Source organism: Strix uralensis, chromosome Z, assembly GCF_047716275.1.
Source record: "Strix uralensis isolate ZFMK-TIS-50842 chromosome Z, bStrUra1, whole genome shotgun sequence".
Lineage (NCBI taxonomy): Eukaryota > Metazoa > Chordata > Aves > Strigiformes > Strigidae > Strix > Strix uralensis.
Window position 1 is genome coordinate 12,375,624 of NC_134012.1, and position 26,387 is coordinate 12,402,010.

Here is a 26,387-nt window from a genome sequence, read left to right on the forward strand (position 1 = left end):
TGCAGTTGTGCTGTGTGGCTGCTTTGGAAATTGGTGTCTGTACTATCTCTGCTGTAGACAGCTAGTCCACAGGAAGTACACTGAGATCAAGGAGGATGATGGATAACTTGGATCCCAGAATCTGGTTACTAGTCCTATGACTGAGATTGATACGTGATCCTAGTGGTAAATTACATGAATATTTATCTTGTGTCAATTAAAATGGTTATATGTCAGTATGGGGGACAAGAGTACATGAGGTAATTTTCTGTCTCAAATCCTGCAGAAATATTGTGCTGAAGCAGTTCCCTGACTGCAGAAAGAAGTAATTCTTGGTTTTCAGTAGTCTGCCTTCAGAGATTGATTAGTCCTGCACCATAATAATTTTTGTGATATTACCCATAATATTCCTCAATACAGAATAAGTATAAATTTCTTGGAGTTAATGAACTGTTGATCATGAAGACTGGACAAATACGCATGTGTTTGATAGTGTTAGATAGCTGCATCGGGTAGTGGAGGCGAGGATTCAGAAATTTAAAAGTTGTCCAAGAAAAGCTTTTTCTGAAAAAGTACATTCAAATATATGGCAGCCAAATAATATCTTTAGAATAGCAAAAGATACTGGACTCTTGTATTTACTTGCTACCTACCTATCTGTCCAATAACCTGTCTACCGATCTGTTTAACTTCTGCGTTGCTAGAATCAAATTTGTCTAAGGTATAATAGCAAGTTTGTAGCGTGAAGGGAATGAAAAGCTAGAGCATACCCTGAGGACTGAGATACTCTGTGCCCAAGCTTTCATGGGGTTTTATCACATTTTCATAGACATCTGTGTAGACATTCCATAAGCTTCTGGCTCTGCCTGTAGGTGATCAATGTACTGTGTTTGTGGTTATTCCTCTCTTTCAGGGCAGTAGCAATAGCATTATAACCAAATGGGTTATCTTAACTCAGAAGAGGTTTTATTGGATCTGTTTTTAGCAGTTGGGAGCCATAGCCTTGGGAGACACTGCTTAGTACCACAAGTAAAATCAGTTTCTGCTTACTGTTTTCCAAATAATTGTCTGGCATCCTGTGGCATGAAAATCAAAGGGATGATATTGTTTGTTATAAATAAGGTGTTACTAACTTTGGGGTTTGATGAGATAAAGTAAGATAAAACATTATCAAGTTTCATTGTCTGGAATAGTGACTTCTTTGTAATTGTACTGGAAATGATTAATAATATTATCATGGAACTTAAGCACCCACTGTAGCAGGCAGAGATGTTGGAAGTGCAAATATCAAACAAAAGGTTGGATCCACCATACATGGCTTGAAGGGTAATGTCTACTAACATATCAGGGGGGCAAGAAACATCTGATATGTATTAGAATTGTTCATCTCATCAGATATTTAAATGTGCTGATAGAATAACTGAACTTCTAAAAATATTTTTTCAGGGTACTGTCTTTTAGCATGCATGACTTTCTGTAAGTCTGTATTCATTTGTATCAGTCCTGTTTCTTTTAATGCAAATCCATTTGTGAAGTCAGAAGTTTGCACATCTGTTTCAGAGAAACAGTATGGAAACAATAGACACCTTCTCACATTCATGGTACTGAGATCCAATACCGTTTCTAAATGCAATCATACTTGGAGTGCTCAAATGGTGAAGTTAATTTTAGTCATTTGAACCTTTTGTGTATGTTTTAAAAAATAATTTGAGACACTTTCAAATTTTGTATTAGATAGGAAACCTCGGGAAGAAGAGTTTCCCGCTTATTCAGGCAAATTGTTGGAGAAATTCCACATTCCACAGGTCTTTTGTTTTTTATTAGAAAGCTTAAACCTAAATTTCACAGTATGTAACAGCTGTTTACATGAAGGAATGTATACAGATAGAAGGAGTGTTTGCCATCATTGCAATAGTAATCAAATTTATCAGCATTACATTGAGTTTGTAAAATGGCAGTGGCTTGAGATGATCATTTGAAGGCTTCAGCATGAACAGTCTTCTAAGTTTGGTAATTAAAAATACTGGTTTTACATTTGTTTTCGTCCTGTAGGTGGAGCTCGAGTGCTACACATTTCTGGTTACCAACTTTTAAAAATTTTCACTGCTTTTTGTTTGCAAGACATGCAGTGTGCAAGCAGAGTACAGCTGACTGTACAGTTTTTCACTGTACAGTCAACAATTTCAGTTGCATCGTTATAAAGGATATGCTATTACATAGCAATATGAAATAGGTGTCTAGAATAACTGAACTACTGAGGAAGAACTTTTTTTTGAGTAGTTAACATCACTTGAATTTAACTCTGTGTTTGTATTTCCCATTGTATATTTTTCTCCTAATAACCCTATGAACTGCAGCTGAACTAAGTAATCATATTTCTTTTGACTTATAAGCCATCACTGTCCTAAGTAAATGAATAGTAATAGTAGTAGTTACTATTAACTACTATTGTAATTAATAATAGCTATACTGCCACTCCTTTGCATTCCTAGTTTTTCTTATATGCGTGTTGTGTCTCATGGATAAAAAAAATAACCTCATAAAACTTTAGACCTCTACTGTGTGTGTATATAAGAAATTACTTGCTTCATCCTCAAAGCACGCTTTTTAAGGTGTGATTCCTCTGACTTCTTTTTCTCCATTTGTTAAAAGACAAGATGAAATAACTAGTTTACTTAGTAAAATCTGTACTTAGTCAAATGACTTGCATCCACACTGTCATTTTGTCATCTAGGCACAGTAGTAATGAAAAATAGTTAATAATGCTAGGCTGACATGCTCAGGTTCATGCTAAGTCCATTTCAGATCATGCAGTAAAAATTGCATATAGTTAAGACACCAGCATTTTCTGAGCATCTGAATAAACACTGACACACTGAGCACGCAAGATTGCTTTCCTAAAGTGCTCTTGTTGTACTGTGGTATAGAACAGCCAAAGGTACTTCTATGTGTGTTTTCATAGAAGTCTTTTAAAGACCTTTAAATCAAAACTTCTTTTTCACTCTGTAAATCTGCAGTTGTTATAAATTAAGAATTTGATATTTTTATTCATAAATTAATAATATATGGTAGAATATTTTGTTCTAAGTGAATTTACTGTATACTGCTTATAATGCAGGCATTGTAATGAAAAGAAAAATAATTTTGGAGGCTCACATAATTCTACAGTGGAATAATTCTTGTCCTTCTTTTAACTGTTGAAAATCTGTAACTTTGTTATTTATAATGGTTACATTTCTGTGCATCTGTGGAATGTATTCAAGGGGACTGAGACTGATGTCATACAAGTCTGCTGTCTGTAGTCTTCGTTGCAAGGTGGCTGTTGTCATTGCAAGGCTGCTGTCTGTAATCTTTGAAACACTGTGGAAATCCTCTGACTGGAGGATGTTTCAGATGTTGCACCCATTTTCAAAAAAGGCTGTCATCACAGGGATGATCCAGTTAGCCTCACTTTGGTCCTTGGGTAAATCATGGGATGGGTCCTCTTGGAAGCTCTTTCTGGGCATGTGAAGAAGAAGTAGTCAGCATGGATTTAGCAAAGGCAAGATGTGAGGAGAGCAGTGGGTATCACCTGGTTTGAGCATGAGGTAGAGTAGATGAGTTTCTGCGGTTCCTTCTGACCCAAATGCTTCTGTGATCTGGTTTTTGTTTGTGTTTTTAAATTTTTCTTTTGTCCCCCCTCAGACTCTCCTGAGGTCTGGAATAACAAGTCCAGCAGCTCTTTAGTTGTTTATTTTTTTAAATTGTTTTTAAGTTACATGTATATGTATTTAAGTATTTTATTCTTCTATTTATTTAAGCTTAATCCAGTATCTCGTCTTGTGTTCAGCAAGCTACTTCTGTACCTTTTTGTGGATGTTGTTTGTTTGTAAGTAGTGGCAATGTGATATATATAATACCATAGACTTAGAGCTACTTACTCACTTTGGAATGTAAGGTTTATCTAGTTCTGTATAGAACTGGGATATTCTTTCTCCACAATAATTACTATTTCCAATTTAATAACTCTATTTCTAATCCTACTAGCATTTTCTTAAACCATAACTGTTACTATCAGGCCTTGTCCAACAATACATCTTGTCTCCTTGCTTTTCAGTTTAGCACCAGGTAGTATAAATTCTTAGTAAGACTGGCTTTTGAGTTCTTGAGTACAAACTCTCTTTGCAACTGACTTCAAACTTCACTATATCTGAAGAACTGCTGTTGTTTTCCTATAACAAATTCAGGTATTCTGTTAATAGTGTTTTGAGCCAAAGGATACCATTAGATAAACTGTGTATCTCATGTCATAATTTACTGCCAGCTATCCCTGTATTGAGCTCACTGTTTGGCTACAGCTGAACAGGAAAGGCATTAAACATATTTTGTAAATTTTAAGAGAGTGTAGTTTGGTCCATATTTGGCCAGTGAGTGTAATCTATTCCAGTATTTAGATACCTTACTCCTAAAAACACCTCATCCAGTTTTACATTTTAATTTGTCTGGGTTTGGCCAATTATTTTTTTTGCTGTGCCTTTTTCTGAAGTTCACTACAGTATGCTGTATTTTCTTTCACTTCAACTATTTAAATTCTTACTGAGTCCTATCTGTCTTTTTGATAAGCTGTATCCATGGAGTTATTTCAGTCTTTCACAGTAAGACATTTTTTTCAGTCCTCAAATCCCTTTATGGCATTTCTTGTTCCTTCTCCAATTTTTCAACATTCTTTAAAAAGCTTTGATCAGTAATCTCTTATTAGCCTTACTAGTGATGTATACAGAGAGCAACAACCTTTTTTCTTCCTCCCACCTCCCTGTTTATTCATACAGTGTCTACATCAGCTCTTCTTAATGAAATTTCACCAAGATTGCTTGTGTTGCTGGGGTTTCCCAGATTATTTTCAGTCATCGCTCTCCTAGAACTAGTTTCACATTTTGTACACTTAATCTGTTTTTTACTTCCTAGGTTTTAGCAATTAGTTGTCTTCGGCTTTTATGTTATTCAGCAAGCCACTTGCCCAGCAATCCTGATAGAAGAATTTGCTACTGTGAGAGTTTGTGTGATTCACTAATAGTGAATTTAGTACCGAGTTCCCTGGAGTGAATGGATATATTTCCAGTCAGTGGCTAACATCTCATTGGCAACTATTTTAAGCAGTAACTTCATAACCTAATTCTTATTTAACCAAGATAGTCTTTCAGCCTGTTTGTGAGGATGATTTTTTTTTTTTTAAGGAATTCCTTACTTGAAAGTACTGGGAAGCAAATTTTCCTGATCAGTAAAGGGTATTATTTGGGTTGACTCTAAAATTAGTCAGGCTAGCTACTGGTCAGGAACTCATTCTGAATTCTACTAAGAAACTCTCCAATAGCATTATGTCAGCATTGAGATGCTACTCTGAAACATTTTTGGTTTTGACTCATATTCTTTCTCTGTGTGAAAGTTTTATTGGATTATTGTATTCTAGCTTGATTCAAGAAGTACTTTTTTGTGTGTATGTAAACCAGTACCAGATTATTTTTTTTTTATTAAGAGACAATTCATTTAACTGTTGAAATGAGCGCGTGTAATCTGATTAGCTTTAGCTGCAGCTCATTATAATAGAGACAAACCTATTGCCCTTTTATCGTGACCTCTTAACTTTGGATCCGAAAGTCTTTGCTGAATCCATAAAGTGCCATGTTTTAGAATAATGGAAAACATCTATTAGGTGTTAAAAGACTAAAAGAAAAAAAACAAAACAATCTGTCAAGTGGAACCAATATCTATCACTAGATACACTGTACTACTACAAAAGATTATTGTATGAGATTGCTTTGACACTTGCAGTCTTTCCTGCTCTTGTATTTTTTCATATTATGGTACCTTCAGATCTTTGTTACTGTACTGCCTACATTTTGAATTTAATTTTCTTAGAAATTTTGAATTCTTACGTATTTATAAGTGTTAAGAGAGTGCTGTGTTTCATCTGGTAGTGGAAGCTTAATTGTAAATACTTGTATTTTATTCAAAGTCATTCATTCTGTACTTGAAAAAAGACATGTTTACTGTGTTATTATGCTCCATTTGTATGGGTATTTTTTTAAAACTAGGAACCATCGATAGTTATAAACCAGCAAAGCAGCTTATGTTGTTTCATTTTAACTTCTTTGAAGTGGGCCATTTTGTGTTCCACACTGAAATAAGTGTCTAAAGCTATTTTAAACAATTGAAATGATTGTTTAAATTTATCAATCATTTTGATATTATAATCAAATATTATTATCAAAAAATTAAATTATTGAGAAAATCGAGTTTTATGCAAAAGTAGCTATTTAATCACATACTGAAATAGAACAATTACTAAGTGAGTGGTGACATGAAATTAGTCTTTTTTCTATCTCTGCTATTCTAGATATGGGAGTGTATTCGAAGTTCGTTGTCTTGATTTGAAAACAGAGCAGGTAATGATTACATAACACATGACAAAGTTAGATATGTATCTGTGTGATATACTGCCATAAAACAGCAGCTACAGAGTTACAACACTTCCATTTGACTTTCATTGTGCTCTGTGTAGCCTGTATTTCAAATAAGGTGGTAACTAGAGATCTGTAATTTTTTTTCAGAGTAGGGGGAGAAGGTATTTTATGACAAAAAACCCTGACTTTCCTTCTGAATACTCCTGATTCATTCTTCAGGGCTTCCTTGTGTTAAGATACTCTGTGCTGTGCTTTGCAAAACTACATTAAACATAAAACTTTCACTGAATAGTCTCTAACATTCCTCACCCTCTTGAGTTCTGATTTTTAGGTATAGTGTAATCAGCATAACATTTTGCAAATGTTGCTGGGTACTTAGCTAGGGTTTACCATCAGTATCTCCAGAGCTCCATCAGCTGGAGTACTATATGTTGTATATTAAAATACAGTCTAATATATAAAATATTCTAATATATAATATTAGAGTGGAATATAGATACTGAGAGGACACCTATGCATTCTTGTCCTTATAGCTGTTGTGGCTTGCAAGAGACTGAAAAGTGTTATGGGAGAATCTTACATACTAAATTTTTTTGCAATTAGAGATCAAAGAAGTTATGTGTTATCTTCTGTAGTCTCACCTGCTTTTATGCAATTTTGTCCCATAGTATGCTGACAGAAAGGTCTGAAATTACTGAATGGAAAAGAGAGCCTATAAACTTCCCAAGAAAGTTATTTTGCTCTTCAGAACTGCCCTGCAGCTTTTTACAGTTAGGATGCAGCACCTATTTCATAATCTATAAAATTCTAACCAATATTTCTGGAAAAGTGTAAAAGCTCATATAATGCTGAATTTCAAGGGAGCATGTAAGCAGCAAATCTTTTCGTACTAGTCCTGTTTCAATGCAGGATATCATAATGTTTCTCTTAAATCTTAAGCTTTAGTGACTTTTATTACACTAAACATACTTAGGACTGTTCTAAGTGTTCTACTGGTTGTTCTTCAGTAGTTAATAGATTTGGATTTTTATTTCTGCTCTTTCACTCTTGGGTTGAAATGTCATTTGAAAAGCTCTTTGGAGAAGCAGTAACTCTCTGATGGAAAGTATTTGGCATATAAAATATGTTGATATACATACAGAGCAGTATGACAGTATTTCAGTCTTCCTTTTTCTGTATCTTGACCGACCTATGCCCAAGCAGAATTTCATTAGGTTAGTTATTTGCCTTAGATACAGTACATCATGAATACTAGCTGAATTAGACAGTTTTGCTTGTTCATCGTAAGAATTCTTGAGAAGGTATTAATTCAAGCATGTGAACTTGGCTGCAAAAACTTGGCAAGGACGTGGGAGATATAATTTCTATATTATGCAGGTGGTACCTACCTAAGTACTTTCAGTATACACGAGGACAGTGTTCTTTCAGAGGAGCACTTTGCAGGAATCTGGACAAGACTCAGTGCAAATAAAGATGTAAAGAGTTTGGAGTATTAGCTGTGAGGGAAGGATTAAGTTATTCCATTAATTATTAATTGACTTTACAGCATGAGAGTACAGAAAGCTGCTGCCACCACATGTCAAGATCAATACATTTTCCTGCTTTTACTCTGTAAGTGTAGGTGCTTCAACATACAGTCCTTGCCACACATATGCCAGACTCAGCTGAAACTCAGAGTTGTGACATGCTTTAAGTGAGTCACTACCTTTGAAGAAGTTAGAGATTATGTCAGAAATTACGTAGACAGAGTAACGGTCTATGAAATATTATATAGCATAATACCTGGTTGACACTGAAAGTGCATTGTACTGGTTCTGATTTATGCATGCTTCCTGTGGTTTGCAGGTGGAACTCTCTTGAATCCTAAATACTTATAAGTCTATATTACCTGAGAGAACATATGTGTTGTGCTTTATTGCCACAGCTGTGGTAAGCAGATGTGCGTGAGCTGGAGCTACCTGATAGAAAAAGAAAACCTTTTTTTTTTTTTTTTTTCCGCCTGTGGTGTTGAGAAAAGCACAGACACAAATTGGTGGGAATTCATTGTCTAGGTATAAAAAAACAGTGGGAATGATGTTGGTGTAAGTTAAGTCAATGTGGCTTTCATGAAGAAATCTGACATAGGAACTTCTTTTGATGTATTCTTTTAAATTAGTGCTTAATTTAAATTTAAATTCCAGTTTTGTTGAGAGTGTGTTTGATTAATGTAATAGCTGTTTTAAGCTTCTGTTTTTGAAAAGAATAAACATATAAGCTTTCATATCTTTGTAATTTATAAATGAACTTTTTTTTTTCCTCATGTCTGTTTATGAAATTAGATCCTCAGAAAATGTATGTTAGATACTTCTATGATGCCTTGCTTGATCTTGACTATGACTAATGTTAAACTAGAAAATAACAGACACAAATATTCACTTTAGGTACAAGAGGAAAAAGAAGGAGTTTTAGTCCTATATATTTCACGAGTGTCTGAAAGAAGGGAAATGGTTTCTGAATCTTTTGCTTTGGTATTGATATCCTAACTTTGTAATGATACCATACACAGACTCAACCGTGGGCCATATAATATCTTACACTCATACCTACCTACGTGTCAGATGTTTGTTTTGATAGGCTTCCCCATTAATTTCTGTGTGTTTGTATGCTTTGAGTGACTTATCATGGCATGTAAATTCAATATGGATTTGAAACCAAAGTGCTAATTCATAAATTGCCATTTATCCACAGTCATATGGAAAATACTCACTTCTGCAAATGTTTACGTGACTTGGTGATTCCAGTGAAACTTAATAAAAGTTCATAGAAATAAGCCTGAGAACCACTGAAATTCCTTTGGACTGGAATTTAACAATTGTTGTATGGTGTGAAAGATAAAAGGAGAGGAAGGAGTATTTTGGCTAAAATGACAGGAAAAGTTCTTACCCTTGGGTTTGAGTAACTTTTTTTCCTTTTTTTTTTTTTCCCCCTCCAAAAGGCTATCTCATGAGATGATCGCCTTCCTCTCCTGTCCCCTTGGCCACATTTTCTTGCCATTTTTAACTCAATTAGAGTGTTACAGTTGCTTATGGAGTTCCTTGTAAAATTGATTCCTTATACAATCCCAGCAAATCTAATTTTAAAAAGTCAGCTACAAAGCCAGGGCCAGAAGCAAATTGTCAGAGACAAGAGACTTTTAAGTAAGTTTTAGTGCTGTAGAAAGTGCGCATGACTTTCTGCCCACAGCATACTGCATAAAAGGTACAGACATCAATCTTGGAGAGAAATGGGTACGGCATCTTGCTGGGACTAGAACTTTGAATGATACTTACTTTCGTTTTAATCCTTGTATGTTTTATCAAGTTATTTGGTTATTAGGTTTTTTCTCATCTTCTCAAGTGATATCATAGTATTAATACTTTTAAAGTACACTTAATTGATATTTTCTTTTGCTTTACATACTTCTTTTCCTGAAAGCATGAGGGATCACTCCAGCCTGACTAATTTTCTTTAAGGAAAGCAATAATACTTGATTTAGCTAAGTGTAATGTTTCAAATTTCATCCATTGTGCTTTAAAACTATTGATCAGTTACTTTTTGACTGATGAGGATCTCTTTCTAATTATCTCAGAAAATGAATAGAATAATCTTTTCCTTTGGTGAAAATTAATCCTTAAATTTTCCATAAGTTTAAGAAGCTAGATATGTTCCTTTTTGTTTGCATTTTTATATTTTGTTCAAGAGATTCAATATTTCAGAGATCTATAACTGACATACAGGAAAGAAAGATTACTTCAGAAATGGTTTTAGAAATACTTTATTTTTCTGAATCAGACTATTAGTGCTAAGGATTGCATGATTCATTTGTTCTTTTTAAAATAATGTAGATTTTTCTGTATTCTTTACCTTAATAACATTCATTGTAAAGAAAAAATAATCCCAGACATACGCTTTGTAGGGTTAATGATTGGCAGTAACTTAAAAGCAGACTATGCTGTATTAAACACAAACCTAGATTGTTTGGACACAAAACCCAGAATCCCAGCACTGAGATTTTTCTTGGCTAGGCATCAAAGCATGTTAATAGGTATAGTGTTAGCCTGGGACAAAGACTGGATTGTTACTGTGGTGTATTTCATCCTGCTGCTACTTGGCAGGAGTCAGTGTGTTTTTATGTGAAGTTTGTGTGTGCATTTGTCTAGTCACCTGGAAAAAAGGATGCATAGATGACCCGTGAAAATGCAGGTAGCATGATGGAAGGTGAGAATGTGTAATCCTTTATTATACAGTGAATTGTTAGCACTATACTGTGGGTAAGATACCATTTCAAGGGTCTGGAATCTTCTCAGTTGTTTAGCTGTACATGCGATTTTTTTTTTTTTTTTTTTTTTTTTTGGTAACATAACAAGACTGATTTAACAGTGGTATAGCCATGCACTTTTTAATTGCTAAATGTTCATGCTCCATTTCCTTTCTTTGTTTCAAAGGAGTTGAGTAGCATGGGAAGAGAGATTCTGAGGTTTTTGTTTCTGTTCTAGAATACACTTTTTGTAAATATGAACAATACATCTTAAAGTGGCACTACAGTGAAGGATGACAACAGTATGTTCAAACATTTTCGTTATTCATCACATCTGCTGTTTGTCTCTAAACAGTCAATTTGTGGTATAATTAAATATTTTTATTGTTTTACATGCCTTGAGAACAGTCAGTGTCACGTTAATGGTTGGAGTAGATGATCTTCAAGGTCTTTTCCAACCTAGATGATTCTCTGATTCTGTTGCTACAGAGCCAAATAAGTAATAGATACTTTTAATACAGTGTAGAACAAGTCATGTTGGGTATCAGATTCTGGTTGTGGAATCTTTAATAATGTTTCATTAATAAAAAGAAGTGAAATTCAATTCTTGCCTAAAAAGTTGGTTTTAATAGTTAGTAGTTAATAGTAGTCGTTGGTAGCTTGATAATAACAAAACAAAATAAATTACAAACTTCGTGAGCTGAGCAGATTTGATCTGGAAATACTTCAGATGGTAAAGAAATCTGCCACTAAATTGATAGCTACATTTTTTTTACCTCCAAGATTGTACCTACTATGCTGTCTTAGATAAAAAGCCATATTTCGTATTATTATCCATCCTGGTTTTTAATACTTAGCATGCTGGTAATTTTTTGATTACAGGTCTTCACTGAGTTGTCTGCAAGTCCACTTATCGTCTTTGCGGTCAAGTGGGATAACAGATTTTCCATCATGTTTTTTTGGGAGGAATTGTAACAAATTGTTGCCTTTCTAAGCCCTTCTCCTCTTCAGCCTGAAATACTAAATTTCTAATCAAAGCATCATGAGCATTGTAGTGTTAGCTTAGTGATGAGCTTGATGTAAATTCCTATATAAATCAACAGTGATATTCAAGGTTTCTTTTTTCTTCCACTTTGGCCAACAAGGAAGCTCAGCTTTCTTTCTCTGAGAGCTGTGCAGTGTAAGGTAATTAACTTTTGGATCATTTATTTTTGTTGACTTGGAGTTTTTTGCTGAAAGCGCTCTTCCCCTTTCCTGTGTTGTTCTTCCACAGGTGTATAAGCAACCTTTCCAAAGCAAGCGACTGTACAGGACCTTTTCCAGGAGGACATTTCCTTTACTGCTGTGTATGTACAGCAATATCATTTTCTGATTATTTGCCACTAGCTGATTTTTAATCAACCAGTTTCTTAGTCCTTTCCCTACTGTTGTTAGGCTTCTACTCTATTTTCATTCCACTGTCACTTTGCTTTAACAGTTGGGCCTATTGAAGATCACTTTACATGCCCAATTCCTTTGTAAATTTTTCATTTTCAGAGTTTTTTTACTAGCTATAACTCAAAGCAATTTACTTTATTTGGGGGGGCAATTACTGCTGGCAGTCTGTTATTAAATTAGAGTTGAATTCTACTGCAGAATATTTACTCCTTAAGTACAATAATAATTTTTTCTATATAAAAATGTTTAATTTTCATGAATACATTTGTATCTAGATAATTTACCTTCTTAGTTGTATTTTTTTCTCATATTCTGAATTTGGGCATAGAATATTTGAAGAAATTTTGAATAATTTTTTTGTCAGTATGCTCACGTTTGAATCTGTTCTTTGAAAATGGTAACAGAAACAATTTCAGAGGATCTTCAGTAGCTAATGATGGTAGTTGCATTTAGTCTGCTTCTTTTAAGGGAGTGTTTTCAAGGTTTTTCACAGATTAATTCTAGTTTCTTAGCTGTATTGTTACCTGCATACTTCTAGGGGATATTGCATGAATCTTACAGATGTGATTAGTGTAATTACATGACATGGTGTTTTGCTTTTCACATGAACAATTTAAACCTTTATATACGTAGTTAAATAGTAATACTATTAATAATATCTGTACTTTACATTTAGGCTTGGAGAACATAATGGAGTTTCTTAATAATTACAAGCATGAAAAACTATTTTAGATGTTTTATTAGAAATGTGTTTCCTGAAAATTATCATCATAAGCATTTGCATTAATTCTTTCTGCAAAAAAATCTAAGATGTATTAATCAAGGTTCTGAATAGAATTTGTGTCAGCAAGAATAAAGAAAACCCAACTTGAATCCTTATAAGGGTATATATGCTTCTAATGAAAAGAAGCTGTTTATCTAATGAAAATGGAAAACATCCAAAAAGCCTGGATTTTGAGAGGATAAGGCAGAAAAGACTGCTATGATCATTTAATACAGTGTTTTACCTAGTGGAGCACACAAGACTCTCTTAAATTCTTTTGTCTCACTCTTCTGGTGGAAAATAATCCCCTTTTAATGCAGAGATTCATGCTGAAAGATACTTCACTAAAATTTTCTCTGGTAAGTGCCGTTCTTGATAAGTAAATAAAAATGGCACTTCTTTTTGATCTGCCTTTTGGCTCATCTTAGAGCCATTAGACCCTTTTTCATTCATTTGCTAGCCTTCTCTTAACGTATTTGTCTTCATTTGCAAATTGTCACCAAATCACCCCTGAATTTTGTTTGATAAATTAAGTAGATTCAGCATTAACCTTTCTTTTGTGGCCTTTTAGTGTTTCCCCAGCCTTTGTCATGTGTAAACTTGGTCAGAAATTATGCTGCGTTTTCTTCTTTCACATAAGGCAGTTGGACAGTCTCTCTTTTCTTTATGCCCACAAGTAGATATAGAGTAATTTTTTCATGGTTCTAAGTTAATTGTTCCATTATTTTTGCTCAAGAACAGTTTGTCATTGTCAGGCTTATAATTATCTGGGTTATATTTTCTCTTTATAAACAGTGATACAACATTATGTTTTCTCCCCTTCTTTCTCCCCCTGCTTCTCTAGAATTTCCTTCCTCTGTTATTCACAACCAGTGTTCTCCATGGCTCAGAAATCTCTTTAAAAAACACTTGGATACAAACTGTTTGACCCTGTTGCTTTTTTTGTACTGCTTAATTTTTACTAGCTGTTCCTTCTATTTTGGGATAACTCAAGAAGACAGAAAAATGAATCATCTTCAGGCATCTTATCTGGATTTCTCAGAGAACAGAAAGAGCTATTGAATCCTTTTTTTTCCTACATTGTTAGTAATTTTCCATTTTTTAGGCTTGAACCCCTAACATAAAAAGAAAATTTAGAAAATTAGTTTTTTTCTATATGTGCTCAAAGATGTATGTCTGTATAACTGTAGCTGTGTCTGTTGTCATAAACAAATGGACAATGATTATTTAATGATCACTTTAAAACTATTTTTAACTTGTTAAAATAGTATCTGAGGCCAAGTTAAGAGAAAAGAAAAAAATTTCCTGCTTAGTAACATTTTTTATTCAGGTATTTGGCAGCAAATTACAAATAACCAGCTTCACCTTTTTCTCTGTACAGCTGTTTATTCTTTGTATTTCCCTGGGCCTTGAATATAAAATTAAAGATGCTGGTAAAATCACGGTATCAAGGCCAAATATTGTATGTTTAGGGCATCTTTTTAAATAAAATTGTTATTGGTAAATTATGTTTCTCTTGTATTCTAGTATGTTAAAAGGTGAAAAGAGGTCTCTCTATGGATGAACACCTGACAGAAAACTGATTTGGTGAATTCATGTAGTTTCTTCTTGTTTTGCTGGAGAATACCATGATAAAATGGTCTTTGTCCCAAGCTACATTTACTAATAACTAGACCAGGTATTGCCATCTTCTGTAGAGGACAGCATTTTGTAGAGACTGCCTTTATTACCAAGAAGGTGTTAAAGAGCTGGACTAATGCTACAGGATGGCTATCTAGTCAACTTGTTACTCTCAGGGATATTAGGATATTAGAGCATCTGAATTCTGGTAAAACAGTACTATTAATTGCAATAGGAACACTAGTACAAAGTGCACAGTTTCATGGTGCTGGCTCTAGCCTGTGTGTTTTCATTTGTCTCTTACCACTAGCTGCTTTCACTATGATACGTTTTCTAGTTCTCTCAGGTCCCAGAGCTCAGACAATCAGTCGCACTGCCTCTTCAGTTTCCAGTAAATTAGGGGACTTGCTTTGAGGCATCAGAAAGATAGGGGTCATAAAAGTGGGCAGAAGAGAATAATGTAGCTGCATTATTCTTATTTCACCATTTCTGGCGAAGGGACATTACAAAAGAAAGAAGTATTGCTGCAAGAGTATGTGAGAAGGCAGTCAGTTTTAGTGGATTTTATGCAGTGCTACAGAAATGGGGCTTAACTGTCTGCAAAGAGAACTCAGTTTTAAAAGTTGTATAAGCTATGTTACTACAATGTGGAATCCAAGTTAGTAAATTCTGCCCAGCCTATCAAGTGATATGTGGAGACAGCTTATGGTTTCTTGCACATGTTCTTAGAGCGATGGAGTTGACCATTTTGGGCCATATGGTGGTGTTTGGGGTCAGCATGGCTTATCAAGTCTGTTTCTGCAACATCTAGGCTGCACCCAACCCAACTTCTAGAAAATTACTGGACATTAATGCATAGTGCTGATAGCCCTCCAGAATGTGAAGGCTTTATTGGAACAAAAGTGGGATTTATGTATTTACTTGGAAAAAAACCCTCAAAACCATGACAAGCCATCCCAGAATACTTGGCAATATAATACCAGGCTGTGCAAGTGTCTTGTTGGGAGCCATCCCAAGTCCAGTATATCTGGTGCTGAGTTAGACTGGTAGATCATGTTGGACCTTAGTGGATAACCATGAAGTTAGCTGTCTTTGCACCAAGTTTGTGTGCCTGGAACACAAGGGAGGGATGACAGGCCTGGCCTGGGAAAGAACCAGTTATTGTTAGAGCTTGTGTTTGGTTTTATGTCTCGTTAAAACAATCTTTGCCCTTTTCAGACTTCATCTGTCTGAAAATGTTTTTACATGTGAGGCTTGTCAGCCTCACAGTCTTCACACACATATGTCTGGCTAGATGCTTTGTGATCTGCTGCTGGATTTGTACGGTTCTTTGGGTCAAGAGTGGCCAATGCCATGTTGTACTAGTAAGTCAGACCATGCCCCTGGCTTACTCACTGTTGACTGTATGGTCTTCTGTTGCATCTGTGTGATAGGTAGGGGTGGATTTTGTGGTATGTCTTTTCCAAAGCCTGGATACAAAAAGTAGATACCTGTACTTGCTGCTACTGTGATTTTCAGGGAGATCCCAAAACACTATCTGTCCCTCTTTACTCAACTGATTGTACCACTCAGTTGTTCCAAGTTGTCATCCATCGCCTGGTATGAGGTCTTCTTATTATAAGTAGTTTACAGAACTACATACTTCTTCAGTATATTCAGTTAAATGTGTGATGACAATGTATTTGTAGTCTACAGTTAACCTGAGGGTTTGTTCATGGTCCAGAAAATCTGGTAACTGCTGCCTAGGCATTTTATATGTCAGTATTCTTTTATTTTTGAGAAAAATAATGGATAAACTAATTATTAATCTCAAAGAAGTTACAGTTTAATATATACTTGTCCATTAAAAAGACATAAGACAGAGATGAAAACATAAAACAGTAGTGATCTGGATGGGCCAGTTTGATAGTAGAATACCTCCCCAGGTAAGCAAAACTTTAGTGCTTTCCTTCACATTCTGCCTCAAATTGTAAGAGAGGAGACAAAGCCAGGAAAGTTTTAATCACTATAGATTATGTGGGAACTAACATTAGAAAAGGACCATTGATGAGATTATAGATTGATGCAGTTTTGAACTATTTCAAAAAATGGTTTGGACCGTCATGAAGAACTGAAGTTGAGCAAACACTATATTCCAAATTGTTATAGCAAAATATTTTGTTCATACTCATTGCTTCACTATGTTGTATTTGGTTTCTTGTAGCCTTTTTTGAGAGAGTTAAACTGACATGCAATTCTTATCACTGTTTTCATTAGTTCTCATTTTGACTCATGTACTTAAAAATTTGTGATTCTCTCCGTAAAAGGGTTAATGCACATTTTTTGACAACTTACCAAGTTGGAGAACAGCAAAGCATACCATAGTCACAATTGGATAATTTCACAGCAAAATCATTTTTTAATGAGAAGTATATCAGCAGTACAGACCTTTGGAAGTTCTTCGTAATTCTGGCTGATAAGCAGCCATACTGAGCTCACTGATGAAAATATTATTTGCTGAACAAGCCTTATGCTTCAGACTGGAAGTCACCGTTACATCATTGGTTAATTGGCTGCACCTGTCACTTGTTAACCGCTCTAATCCAGTAGTCTCTGTACCACGTGTTGAAAGGTCAGCAGAAGCAGGAAAGAGCCTGGTGCATTGGAAAACAATGTTAGATATAATCTTAGTTGGGCAACCTGTTGTGCTTGTTAAATTCAAATTGTCGCTTTTCAGCTCATGACATGAACTTCTCAAAATAAGAATGTTGGAGATAATTTGAAAGTAAAGTACTTGTTTCTTTTCCTTCAAGGCAATACTTAATTAACTTAATAGCTTTTTTTTTTTACAGAATGTATTAATTTGTGGGTTTGTCTTTTGTCATGAAAAATTCTTTACAACTTTGTTCTTGAAGTCGGAGTATAATTAAAAGATATGAATATACAAATCATATGTAGCCAGGGAAAAATATATCTAGATATCTACATACACACACACATATGTATATGTTGATATTTAGATGTCCCTTCTGTGTCATAGAGTTTCAGTCCTCAGTTGTCTCAGCTGTTTCAGTCCTCAGTTGTCTCATTATGCTGCCTTTTATCACATAGTTCTATTTGGGGGATTGAATTTTCAGTATAGTTAATGTATATGAGTAATTATGTTGGTGTTTTCTGCTGTTTATATACATAAACTATATTTCAATTCTAGTGTGTTTTTCAGCTAATGTTGTGGTTTGAGCCCAGAGGGCAACTGAGCACCACACAGCTGCTCACTCACCCCTTCACCTCCAGCACTGGGAAGGAAAAAATGGATCAAAAAACCTCAGGAATGGAGATAAGGACAGAGAGGGGTCTCTCGCCCATTAACAGTCACAGGCAAAAGACAGACTGGTTAGGGGAAGAAAAAGGACATCAATTTAATCCAAAACAGTATGGATAACAACATTTAACAGACAGAATGGGACAGTGAGAAGCATTACCATATTTTAAAAACACCTGCCACCACCCTCCCTTCTTCCTGGGCTCAGTTTTGTTCCTGATATCTCTACCTCCTCTCCCAGCAGTGCAGGGGTGGGGGATGGGGGGTGCAGTCAGTCCACCGCTTCCTCCTCCAGGGTGGCAGGGGTAGGAATCACTCTTCTGCATTCTTCCCCCTGCTCCACGTGGCATCCCTCTCACGGGAGACAGTCCTCCGCAAACTCTCCCCACAGGTTGCACCCTCTCCGTGAGTCCTCCCCACGGGATGCATTCTTCTCAAGATGCTCTGGCATGGGTCACCTCCACGTGTGCAGTCCTCCCAGCACCGAACTGCAACAGTGGGGGCTGCTTCTTCCCACAGATTCCCAGGGTCCTCCACAGGTCGCAGGTGAATCTCTGCTCCTCTGGTGACCTCCATGGGTGGCAGGGGGGGCAGCCCTGCCCTCTCACCATGGGATACAGGGAGGGGTCTCTGCTCTGGTGCACCTCCCCCCACTTTCTCCTCCTTCCTTTCACTGACCTCGGTGTTTGCATCAGTGTCCTTCTCATAACTTGTCTTCAGAGTCCCCCAACCCCCTCTCAGGTTTCCCTTCTTAAATATGCTATCACAGAGGCTCAGCCGCTGTCACTAATTGGCTTGTCCTTAGCCAGAGTTGGGTCCAACTTGGAGGCAGGGGAGGTTTTGAGAAGCTTCTCACAGGGGGCCAACCACTGTGGCCCCTCCCCTACTACCAAAAACCCTGCCACAGAAACCCAGCACAGCTAGATAAATAGTTTGAGTTCTTAAATACACCTTGAAAATACTTGCTTTCTACATAGTGGTTAATATTGTATATGAATTTTGAAAGTACATCTGAGTATCTTGGGCACTGGAATTTGAGATAACTTGTACACTTTGCAATTTTTGTACATTTTATAATGAGCAAGTTGCTAAAGTTGTTTAGACAATGTGAATAAGCTAATTAGCTTATTCTGCACATAGGTGCAGAATACTGATACATTATTATCCTTTGCTTCAGAGAAGCAATTCTTACACCATTAAATGGATCTTAGAAATTTGGAAATGTTCTAAGTTTAGAATTTCATAACATAACATGTTATAAATATTTTCCTATTTGTCATAAAATTCAGAAGACTACAAGTACACAGAAGATGTGATAAATCAGGATTCTGGTATTGATGGTGGTTGCTGAGAAGTAAAGCAAGTTTAAGTAGTGGTATTTTACTTGATTGATTCTCTTCTAACATCTGTATCAGATAGGAATGTTCTTGCTAAAATTGTGGTATCACAGAGTTACAGAATGGTTTGGGTTGGAAAGGACCTTTAAAGGTCATCTAGTCCAGAGGCCCTGCAATGAGCAGGGACATCTTCAACTAGACCAGGTTGCTCAGAGCCCCATCCAACCTGACCTTGAATGTTTCCATCTACTACCTCTCTGTTTCAGTGTTTCATCATTCTCATTGTAAAAAATTTCTTCCTTATATCTACTCTGAATCTACTATTAGTTTAAAACCATTACCCCTCTCCCATCCTAACACTACAGGCCCTACTAAAAAGTCTGTCTCCATCCTTCTTCTAAGTCCCGTTTAAGTATTGAAAGGCCACAATAAGGTCTCCCCAGAGCCATCTCTTCTCCAGGCTGAACAACCCAAACTCTCTCAGCCTGTCCTGTCCTCATAGGAGAGGTGCTCCAGCCCCCTGAACATTTTTGGGGCCCTCCCCTGGACCCGCTCCAACAGGTCCATGTCTTTCTTGTACTGAGGACTCCAGAGCTGGATGCAGTACTCCTGGTGGGATCTCCAGAGTGGATCAAAGGGGGAGAATCACTTGCTGGCCACACTTCTTTTGATGCAACCCAGGACATGGTTGGCTTTCTGGGCTGTGAGTGCACATTGCCGGCTCATGTTCAGCTTTTCATCCACTAGTACCCACAAGTCCTTCTCCACAGGGCTGCTCTCAATCCCTTCATCCCCCAGCCTGTATTGATACCAGGGGTCACCCCCACCCAGGTGCAGGACCTTGCACTTGGCCTTGTTGAACCTTGTGAGGTTCACATGAGCCTACATCTCAAGTTTGCATCTGGCTGGCAGCCTGACCCTCATGCATGTCAACCACACCACTCAGCTTGGCGTCATCTGTAAACTTGCTGAGAGTGCACTTGATCCCACAGTCTGTGTCATTGATGAAGATATTAAACAGTACTGTTCCCAGTACAGACCGCTGAGGGACACATCATTGCAAATCTCCATCTGGACATTGAGCTGTTGACCACTGCTCTCTGGATGAGATCATCCAGCCAATTCCTCATCCATTGAACAGTCTCTCCAATTTAGAAGGATGTTGTGGGGGATGTGTCAAACACCTTACATAAATCCAGATAGATAACATCGATAGCTCTTCACTTGTCCCTGAGGGCCATTTCCAGGGCATCCTATTGACTAACTCCTTGAACAGGTGGAATTTTGCTTTCCTAAAATTTGGGGTCCTGACTTCACTCTTTGCCTGTCCCATATTCCTCAGGATTGGAAGATCCACCAGTGCATAATCACTGCAGTCCAGGCTGCCTCCAGTCTTTGATGTCACAGATTAGCTCACTTGCATTGGTGACCAACAGGTCTAGTATCGCATCCTCTCTGGGAGGCCTGTCTGTTACCTAGCTTAAGAAGTTATCCTTGATGCACTCCAGGAGTCACCTGAACTGCCCACAGCATAGTAGTGCAATATACATTAATAGCTCACTCCAGACTGGTGACTCCTGTTTAGATTCTCATTCCCCTTTTTCTTCTGTTGTTGAATATATTTCATTAATAACTGCAGTTGGTGTGATTCAGAATTCAGAGAAATTTTTGAAACTACAGTTTGTGATGACACGTAAATACAATAATAATGATCTACTATAGGCTGTCTATATTAAAGTAATGTATATAAGTTGAAGCAGTGTGGTCTTCAAATACTGTGCCTTGGCCACCTCCCTTAAGAATTTAATAGTGTTGTTAGGCCACTAATTAAAGTCAATGAACAGGTGAATCTGTAATTTATTTTTTTTTAGAGCATAGGACATGATTTGTCCTCTGTGTAGGCTCTTTGCAGAATCTGATTTTTTCCTTAAGCTTTTCCGTAGAAATTTAAGTGAGTTTTGCTCAAATTTTGAAGCTTTATGGAACAAGATTAGCTGCTGCATTCTGTGACTGTAAATAATACTAAAACTGTAGCCTGATCTGACCGAAATGGTCCCCATTTTCCTTTAATGTATGTAGATGGTGCAAATTAAGATTCTTCAAGCGAAAATGTCACTTGTCTTCTCCATGAAGTTGAAATGACTTCATCTTCTCAGAAAACAGGAGAGGAGCATGGGTGGGAATGACAATGATTGAGGGATGCCAATAGAAATAGGCAAGGAAGGGAAGAGTCAGAAGAGCATGGTAGACAAAGCCAGGAAGATTGAAGACATGAAAAGAAAATGAGGACCAGGTCAGCGAGGAACACATGAGAATGGCAGGATTAGACTGGGGTAGGTAGGGGCTTGTGAGAGAATGAGAAAGGAAAATCAGCTGACTGGCTGGATAGAGTGAGAATGGATAGATTATGGACAATTTGACTGAGGGCAGCATGAGTTTATTCTCCTTCTGTTGCTCACATGCACAGTTCTGCGATGAGTCTCATGGCCCTATGGGACACAGGAATCATGTTTCTTCATATAAGGGTATAAGTTGGTAGGGTTTTTATGATGGAATTAACATTTGAATATTAATTGTGAGATCGTAACATCTAATTTGGAAGTGGTTGGTTGTATATGGAACGGAGAATATTTCTGAATGCATGTACATTAAGTACTATCCTAGTACCAGTGTCTGTGATTCATTATTTCTGAAAAAATTCAGCAAGAGATAGCAGTGACTTTAAATATAGCATGTCATTGTTACAGAAATGGCATTATGATAATATTCCCTTTAAAAGTATATGTGTACTGTAATTCATTGTACATGGAATCAATAATAGTGAATCAATCCTTTATTGATGCTTTTTTTGTGGTAGAAGATAGGGTCCATGCTAATTTTTACAGATATATTTACCCTATTTAAGATAGCATTCTCAAGTAATTTGTGTGGCTGTTTCAGTGACTACAACACAAAATGGAAAAAAAATAATTTTCTTGTGAATTGAGGTCAGCAGTTGCATAATCACCTCCAGGAAAAGAGGATGGACTTAAAATGTCCAGTGTACTCTGATCTGCAATTTACTTTTTTTTTCATTTGTAATGCATATTATGCCTGAAACACTCCAGCTGACAGCTTTTTGAAGAGTTACTTAGGGATATTAATTACAGTTTACTTTGGAGTATTCTGGTGATTTATTTTTAATGAAAATGTGATCCAGGTTTCAGATTGTTTCGTAGATGCTTTATGCTTTTTTTCTTACAATTCAACATTGAGCAATTTACTGTTCATTTACAGTTGCCTAAGACTAATAGTTAATAAACTATTTCTTAGGTATGTTCAAGTTGCTAGGTTGAACTCAGATTGATTAGAACGTATGGTATCTGAAACTAGCCATTTTGTTAAATTGCCCAAAGAAAAACAGATTGTAAGATTTAAACCAAACAAATAAATCACTTCAGCCCTCTAAATGCAAATTTGTATATCAGGTTTATAATATGTTTGAAGTTAAAGTAACCTTTCAACAACAAAGTATATTTTTCTCATTTGCAAAGGTAACTGCTTAAATAAATCTTTGGCTACTTAAAATAGCTGTAACTTTTATGTCATGGCTTCTGTCATAGTTCACGCTGAGAATAGTATCATTACGATTAAGTATTTTTAGTGGAAAATGTCATTGAATTAAATGTGGCGATAATCTTCAATTGCTATAAAAGTATAGAAATTTAACTAAAAGCAAATTACGATTTTTAAAAACAGCTGCATGATCCAGTGAAAACAATCTTTAATTGAGGCTGCTGAGCTTTCTAATACCACCACCTCCCAGAAGAAAGTGTAGTAGTTGGTGGAATTTTATCAGGATTTTAAAGCAACATTGCAACACCATCTTGTATCCTTCCTATATAACTGAATTCAAACCACTTTGAGAAAAAGACTTACGCCTACCAAGAAAACAGTATTTATACTGCTTTATGTATGCATCAAAATCCAGTGATATTTTAAAGGATTATTGTTAGCGTTAAAACTGTTGTAATCTTCTTGGGTTTGTTTGGCAATTCTTCAACAAAGATCATCAAAATAATATGATCATCCTTAATAGGAGATGATTTTTGAGTCATGTATTGCGCTTCACGTCAGTTTTATGAGCTGTCCCTTAAATCCTGTTCGTAATTTGTATGATTAGAAATTTCCCCTGTGAAGTTTCCAGTGGCCAGACAAAAAAGGAACTGTTACTGACTGTTAGATAAATAGTTTAACTTGTTCAAAGGCATACAAAATAGTTCTATTTTGCATCTGCAAAGTTGTATCTGCAGTCTGTCCATTATAAGGTTATAAGGTTATAGCAAAGCTTTAGGTTTGTATTTCTAGCCATTTTCTGATGGGAAGTTTAAAGGATTAAGCAGCTGTTTTCATAGCTGTGTAATCAGTAAGGTTGTAGAATATTGGTGGGGGGAAAATGCATTCATGATTGTCTGTTTTCGTTCAAGCACTTTGTCCACAAATTCACTGACCAGTAACCTTTAGGCTTACTGTGCTTTTTTTTTCACTGACTGCTGAAATGGTAGTTGCGGCCTGTTGGCAGAAAAGGATGGTTTTGAATGGTGGTTATTGTTCTATTAACCTTAGAGCTCTCTGGCTAGAGGATCAGCAAGAATGCCTGCTAAGATAAAGTGACAATGTTGTCGCCTGTTCATGGGAGTAACTTGCTGCTAAACTATGACAATACAAAAAGCCTTAAGGGTGCGAAAAGCTATATTAAACTTCACCTATTGCTCAGCAGAATTCTTATTTACAAGCTGATTCGTCCATTAGTGCCTAATAGGAAGTATGATTTCTAAGTGCATTTTGCACACTAAACCTTACTTATTTGTACTGTTATGGTTTATAAAATAATTCTTGAAACAATTACAAATCATGAGGTTCTATTTCTGTCTCTCTGCTTTCATGTTATTTTTTTGATGCCAGAATGTTTAAGGCATCATCTAATCCTTACAAGGCAAGGAATTATGTGATGTTTATGAAAGCAGGTACATTTCTGGTACTCTTACTCAAACTTGTATGCCAAAAGGCTAAATAGTAAAGTTCCTCTCTCATACCTCCAAATCTTTGAGTAATTCCTACATTCAAGCTAACTGTAGGCAAGGATAGGTGCCATCATTGTTTCATCAGGCTCTGCTAGAATACTCCAAAAGATACTCAGCTTGATTTAAATACATTTATAACAAAAATTTTCTGTGATTAATATAGTGGTATAAAAATGCATGCCCCTAAATACCTTTGGAATTAAAATGTTCTGTGGTTCTTGATTTTAGTGTGTACTGAAGATTGGAATTCTCAGAGACTGGTATTTCATCTTTACAGTAATATATGCTTTTAGAAGTTTTATAACAGATGTTGAAACTGTTAACTTAGAATCATAGAATCGTTTAGGTTGGGAAAGACCTTTAAGATTGAGGCCAACCATAAACCTAGTGTTGCCAAGTCCACTACTAAACCATGTCCCAAGTGCCACATCTACACATCTTGTCCATAAATACAATGATGCACAACCAGCATGAGATAAAAGTCCAAACTCTTAGGATCTAAGATCTTAATGTAATTCTTAAAGATGTATTTCTATGATTCATATGTATTTGAAGAAGAAAATATGGTAAATAACCTTTTATTTCCCTTTTTTCTGTCTTGAGTGGTCTCATGTAAAATCATCAGACTTACTATTGTTCATTCATTTCTATTGTCATAAATTTAAATGTATATTGTACTGAAATCGGTGAAGTACAGATGTTCCCTTTTTCAAGGGTGTTTTTCAAGAGTGAAATTGTTGTCACATGGAATGAATGACAGAATTAATCTCTTACACTTTAAGTTCCTACTGTGGTCAGTTTCATAGCCATGTATTTGGTTACATTTGTGAAACTACATCAAGTTTGTGAGGCTATTGCTTTGAGATCCAAATAATGCATATTGTAATCTAAATAAGTGGAATGAAAATTACCTTTTTAAGGTACTTGCAGGTGAATGTATTTTGGAGCTTCCATTGTTGCAGATATGCTGGGTTCTTGGGTAACTGACAGTCTTAACCAGAATCTCCAGACCCAGCCTTAAAGTGTGTGGGTTGCATACCTTTATTTTATTAAATACTAGATTGTTCAGAATTGAACCTGAGGGTTCAAGTAATTCTTAAGTCTTCTGCTTGAGGGAAGTTCCTTGAAACTAATTTGAGCCTTGCCATGACAAAACTTTTTATTTTCCAAAAAATTACTGCATCCACATGGGGAATATATGTCATAATAGTAGTGGTCAGTTGTAGACTAAGCCCCTGTTCTGTGCATAATCTTTTAATTCCTTTTTTCTAGCTAAGCAGAAAGAAGCTCTAACACAGTCTTTCTTTGACTTTTAAGACTAATCTGAATGTAGTACTGATTAAATATTTCCTGCTATTCTGTCATTTTTGTGACCAGAATGACATCACCCATTACTTCTTTGTCCAAAGCCCACAGTATTCAAGGTGTGGCCTCACCAGTGCAGAGTACAGGGGTCAGTCACTTCCCTAGTCCTCCTGGCCACACTGTTTCTGATACAAACGAGGATGCCATTGGCCTTCTTGGCCACCTGGGCACACTGCTGGCTCATGTTCAGCTGTCTGTCAACCAGTACTCCCAGGTCCTTTTTTTGTCAGGCAACTTTCCAGCCACTCTTCCCCCACCCTGTAGCATTGCATGGGGTTATTGTGACTCAAGTGCAGGACCCAGCACTCAGCACTGTTGAACCTCATACAGCTGGCCTCGGCCCATCGCTCCAGCCTGTCCAGATTCCTCTGTAGAGCCTTTCTACCCTCAAGCAGATCAACACTCCCACCCAACTTGGTGTCATCTGCAAACTTACTGAGGGCGCACTTGATCTGGTGGTGAAGGGTCTAGAGCACAAGTCTTATGAGGAGCAGCTGAGGGAACTGGGGTTGTTTAGTCTGGAGAAAAGGAGGCTCAGGGGAGATCTTATCACTGTCTACAACTACCTGAAAGGAGTTTGTAGCGAGGTGGATGTCCATCTCTTCTCCCAAGTAATAAGAGATAGGGCAAGAAGAAATTGCCTAAAGTTGTGCCAGGGGGGGTTTAGATTGGATAGTAGGAAAAACTTTTTCACCAAAAGGGTTGCAAGCACAGGAACAGGCTGCCCAGGGAAGTGATTGAGTCACCAGTCCTGGAGGTTTTTAAAAGACTTGTAGATGTGGCACTTAGGGACATGGTTTAGTGGT

At 36.5% G+C, this 26,387-nt stretch overlaps 1 protein-coding gene across 5 annotated transcripts in view; it reads left to right on the forward strand.

The window, feature by feature from the left end:
- CWC27 (CWC27 spliceosome associated cyclophilin) overlaps positions 1 to 26,387 on the forward strand; it is a 120,962-nt gene that overhangs the window by 19,752 nt on the left and 74,823 nt on the right. Inside the window, exon 13 of one of the 5 annotated variants that reach the window (XR_012627129.1) lies at positions 6 to 165. The exons of 3 other annotated variants lie outside the window; for them this stretch is intronic. The gene's annotated coding sequence lies outside the window, so the exon portion shown is untranslated. Of the gene's footprint in view, positions 1 to 5; positions 6,310 to 26,387 lie in introns of those variants that run through there. One more of the 5 variants, XR_012627128.1, reaches the window with a different exon arrangement.